Here is a 5,630-nt window from a genome sequence, read left to right on the forward strand (position 1 = left end):
ATTTCTGGGCTTCAGTTTCTCCAGTGATATCATGAGCGGGTGAATGTTTTGCACATTTCTTCTCTTGGGGCTGGGGTGGTGATAGCAGGGTCACACCTGGGGAACTAAGAAGAGTACACACCAGAGGGGCTGAGGGCACAGAGCTATGTTTGGCACAGCCCTACAGAACGCTCTGCCTATGAGCTCAGAGAAGTAGAGGTGAGGGTGGGGGAAACTCCATGCTCCCACTGTTTACAGGCTTGATGTTGCACTAATCAAAACAGATTTGGTCTGGCACATGCCATATCTAATGACACTCCCTAAGTGAGTCACCTACTTTGGGGAAACTCCCTTCATCTGGAGGGCAGGGACCTGGACTAGGCTGTTGTGGGTATAATGCCCAGTTTACCCCAGGCACTTAACCATGATGTTTGTGTTGTTTGTTCCCGCCCACAGGGGTGTTTTATGGATGGACCATGGGTGGCTGGTTCCATTTTCTCAGGTGACAAAAGTATGCACCCATCCACTCCTTTGCAAAGGACTAGAGTCTGCTTTAGAAGCTGGTGGGCAGCGGTAACATCCCCACAGCCCCACGGAGGCTCCTCAGCACGGGGGCAGCTGGGAAACTGCTTAACCAGCAGTCGAGTTACCAACCTCGAGTCCTGGGTCTGTGCTGGGAGGTGAGTCAAACTCATCTGTACATAGCACTTCAGGATGTGAAAATCATGCACATACATGATTTTATATAGGTTTGACCATAGCCTTCAGCATGTGGCATTATTTCACCATTCAATGCCATTTTATAGGGAAGGAAAGTGAGTCTGGGGAAGTTTAAGAGACTCCAGGGTCCCTTGATGTAGGTCTTGCTAACACGAGAGCTTCTTTCCACAGTGTTTACTTTATAGCCTAGGCTTCATGTTTCCTCTCTGTAAACAAGGGTCTTGAAAAACTTCTACAATCTTATCCAATTCCAACATCCTGTGACTCTGTGGATTGGGTCACGTGCATTTTCTCTCTAATACTATGTCCTTATTACCTGAGTTTAAGATAATATTGCCATGCTGTGAGACAGAGAGAGATATCAAGGGGAAAAGTGACATGATCACCACCCTCTTTGAAGGGTGCGGTCGTAGAGTGAAAAAAAAAATTGGTTCAGAGCCAGGCCAAGGCAGGATGAAATCTTGTCTCCTCCGTTTATTAGCACTGAGACTTTGAATATACCATAAAACTTCTCTGACCCTCTGCTTTCTCTCCTCAGTTTTCAAATGAGGGCAGTGATACTGGCTTTGCAGGTGGATGGCTATAAAGAACACATGAAATTGCTTTATGAAAGCTAATACACTTATTACCTCTAGGTAGGTAGTAGTACTTATGAAAAGTTAAGTTTTCTTTCCTTACTTTTGGCTGGTGGATATGAATGGAACTTGTTGTCAACAACGAAGATTTGCTTAATTTCAGGTGGTTGTGACAATATAGGCTGTATCAGCTAGGAAGGTGCTTGGGACCACTGGCACACTGGCCTTTGGAATGTGTCTGGAGCAAAAGAGAACAAATATACATTATTTGATTGGAGGTGACAGTGAAAGGACACAGTGCCTTGCATATGAAAAATATTTTGAAAGACCCTTGTTTACTTTCCATCATGTAAATTATACACAATTGTTTCATAATAAAGGCATGTTTACTTTGATATTAAAACTGCTTAAATTAGTACCTGGCATGTAGCAAATGCATAATAAGTATTTGGTGGACAAGTAAATTAATTTTTGGGAAAAAAAATGTTCTAGGCCCTGGCCGGTTGGCTCAGCGGTAGAGTGTTGGCCCAGCATGGTGAAGTCCCAGGTTTGATTCCTGGTCAAAGCACACAGGAGAAGCGCTCGTCTGCTTCTCCACCCCCCCCCCTCTCCTTCCTCTCTGTCTCTCTCTTCCCCTCCCGCAGCCAAGGCTCTACTGGAGCAAAGTTGGCCCGGGCACTGAGGATGGTTCTATGGCCTCCACCTCTGGTGCTAGAATGGCTCTGGCCACAACGGTGCTACGCCCCAGATGGGCAGAGCATTGCTCCCTAGTGGGCAAGCTGGGTGGATCCCAGTCAGGCACATGCGGGAGTCTGTCTGACTACCTCCCTGTTTCTAACTTTGGAAAAAAAATACAAAAACTGTTCTAAAGTGCTTGCCATCAGGTAAAATTGATGTTCTGGGAAGATGTATCCTATTTAATTGTGGCCTCCAAGATCTTGCTGTATATTTCAGAACCAACACCCACAGAGATTCATCTTTTTATTTTACAGTTGATAAATCTAGTAAAGTAATAACTATAATAGTAATAAATCTAATAATGTAAAGTAATAGATGCTGAGTTTGTCTGCACCCTGGTCTCCTGAGGCCCACCCACCCTGGGCTCATATCACTGAGACACACTTCTTGGCCTTCAAGTTTCAGGATGGCCAAGGTCTTAGCCTCTCTACAACATCTGCTCCATTGGTTCCTCCACCTGCAATACCAGAGGTTAGAATTAAACTTTTCTGGGACAGGACCTTGCTGGGGCTGTGTTCCACCATTCTGACAAATACTCTGACCATGGTTGTTCACAGTCTCCTGCTTGAATAGTCCTATTTGTGAGAGCTTTGATGACTGTTTTGAGTCATTCTCTCATTTTGTCTCTGGAGTACATAAGTAAGGAGCACTTGGGGGCTTGCCAGAAAAAATTTAAATCTGGCCTCTTGTTAAAGGAGAAGAAATGCAGTTTGTGAGTAAAGAAAGCGTCCGTCTCAGGCAGCTGTAATCCCTAGCATGATAACCTGCGCTCTCTAATTTTGTTCCTTTTGGGGACCTATAGCATACCGGTTTGCCTACTCAGGCACCGGCTCCCTGAAGGCCTATCTGGGAAATCTTCCAGACAGAGGTATCCAGTTTTACTAACCTTGCTGCCACCTTTCTCAAGATATCCTCTTCTCAGTGTAGAGAACATTTCCTCTTTCTTCCCTTCGCCACCTTCCCTGCCCTCCCTATAATTCTCCCTCTGCCCAACATTTCCTTGGCTGTCAGAACTTGCTTCCTGTCAGTTGCATCTGACTAAGCCTAGGTACACCCCAATGCAGTATTCTTGACAAAACAATGTGTTGCAGTATGCAACAGCCCAAGGTGTCAAAATAATTAGGTAATTAAAACAGGGGAATGTCAAGGTTTCTTCTGTCTGGAAAGACACACACACACAAAGAGAAAAGCTAAACATGGAGGCCAAGTGACATCCCCCTGTCTCTCCTGCTTCTCGGTCCTGATCCCAAAGCCTACAATGGATCCTCTCAGAATACCAGACTAAGAATCCACCTGCTTTAGAAGGCGTGGCAAGGCTGAACACCAAGGAATAGAACATTTTTAAGGTTTCAACACACCCTTTGTTTTTGTCTTCCTTGTTTGTTTTCACATCAGCCCCACCCTAAGCTTCTGCTGGTGCAATGGCCCTCGATAGTGGCTCAATGCCACGCAGGGGACATTGCTCAAAGGGGGCTGTGGGTATTGAGGGCCAAGTCTCCTCCCAGGAAACCAAGTCCTCAAGGTCATCTTTTCTTGGCTTTTATTTGTTCATTCATTCAACACTCAACGCTTTTTAAGAGCCTGCTATATATTAGGGGTTGTGCTTGGCACATAGGGATGGAACGGAGAGAATGCTGAGGCTGTTATGAAATGGCCTCTGTTCTGCTGGAGCTCACTGTCTAGTGAGAAAGGTGGACATATAGGCAAACATCATAGACTGCAAACATCATAGAAGCTCTTATTTAGGTCTGAATAAAGTTCTAGAGGCCTCAGAGAAGGGTGTGACCAACCCTCCCCCCCCGTGGGGACTCTAGGAACAAGTGGCTGAGGAGGTGACATTTGAATTATAACCTGAAAGATGATTAAGACTTCTCTAGACAGGTAGGAGGAAAGGGTGCATTCTAGGTAAGGGAACAGTACAAAATGGGAAGGATAAAATACCATATTGTTTTCTGAGAATATGTAGTTCATGGAGACTAAAATTGAGGCTATGCTGAGGGTAGGTATGAAAGAAGGAGCTATTACTGACTAAGGTGGTTGGACAAGATTGCAGTTGCTCTTAAGAAGCTACCAAAGAGTGTGGCCTGTCATGGAGGCACCAGGGAGCCAATGGATATTTCTGATTTTTGTAGTAGAGTAGCAGAATAGAGATGTGAGTAGACCTATGTGGCAGCAGCCACAACTCTTTCCCAATCACCTTTCTGCTGGGGATTTATACTCTCAGGTTTCATTTCATCAACCTTCAGTCCTCTCCTCATTCATAAAATAAGGCAGCTTTCAGCACCAACTTCTTCCCAGACACATCTCTCCATCAGATGACCAACTTCAGAAGCTACAGTCTCTCCTGCCCACAGCTCAGTCATTCATATAAAGTGGGTTATGGAATGGTTAGGCAAAGGGCTTGGCTTCAGATAGTCCTGGTTTTGAATCTTGGGTCTGCCTCTTACCAGCTCTGTTACCTCAGAAAATTTACATCCCAATTATAAAGCCCTTTGTAAAATGGGATCAAAGGATATTAATATTTTTCTCCTTGAGTTTTCTTGACTTGTAGCCCATGGAGTGCCTCATCAACTGTGTATACTATAAACCTGTCAGACTGGTGTTTCTTATTCCTGTTACTTAACACACCCATGTGACTCTTGACAGTGCTGTCCTAAGATGCAAGTAAGAGGGCCCCTGGTTTACCTTTGAGGATGAGCACTACTGCATATCACAAACATGAAAACAAATAAATCTGAAAAAGAAGGCATGGGGCTTCTGTCATTCAGGATCTGGCACTCAGAACTGGCACAGTCAGACCTATAACTAAAACCATCCATTCTTGTGACCAACACTATTCAGGACCTCAGATCTTCAGATTTTTTGGTCCTATGCCCTTGAAACAAACTATAGAAATGATCCCTGAAAGTATAGTCTTTCCTATGCCCTTGAAACAAAAGGCAACTGTGTCTGGATGCTGTGGAGGTTTAAGGGTGTGCCCCACTACCAACTTTGCAGATGGAAACTGTAGCAGAGAACAGGGAGGATTCGACTGGTTAAGCACTTAGGTAAAAAAATTAAACAACTTGTCAAATCCTTCCTCTCAGCTAGCATAAATGTCATAGGTCCTTGATAAGAAAATAGTGTTGAGTGTCCCTTTTCTTGCTTCTCTTTATGTTCTCATTCATGACTCTCCAGGTAGTTCTGGATCAGCATGGATTTCCAGCTGTTGTACATGGCAGTTGAGGAATCCTTCTGGGAAATTAAACAGTTTATTTTACTCTTAAATTTGTATATGTGCATATAGCATGAACTATGGTGGTACAGTGGGTAAAGCATCAACATAGAATGATGAGGTCTCATTTTTGAAACCATGGTCTTGCCTGTTCAAGGCACATACAACAAGCAATCAATGAACAACTAAAGTGAAGCAACTATGAGTTGATACTTCTCACTACTCCCTCCTCTCTCTGTAAAATCAATAAGTAAAATATTTTTAAAAAATTTATACATGTGTAGGTTGATATCTAATCTATATAACAAGTGTGGTATGGATTCATAACATTTTCACCTAAGTAGGCATTGTAGACAGTTCAATTTTTTTAAAGAAATGAACAAGATTTAAATTTTACAATAATA

General features: G+C 43.6%; 1 pseudogene; it reads right to left on the reverse strand.

Moving 5' to 3' along the window:
• Positions 1-4,785: 4,785 nt before the first annotated feature.
• LOC136312325 (small nucleolar RNA U3) lies at positions 4,786-4,929 on the reverse strand (annotated as a pseudogene).
• Between the last annotated feature and the right edge of the window lie 701 nt (positions 4,930-5,630).

The sequence above is a fragment of the Saccopteryx bilineata genome, chromosome 8, assembly GCF_036850765.1.
Source record: "Saccopteryx bilineata isolate mSacBil1 chromosome 8, mSacBil1_pri_phased_curated, whole genome shotgun sequence".
In the NCBI taxonomy this organism is placed as follows: domain Eukaryota; kingdom Metazoa; phylum Chordata; class Mammalia; order Chiroptera; family Emballonuridae; genus Saccopteryx; species Saccopteryx bilineata.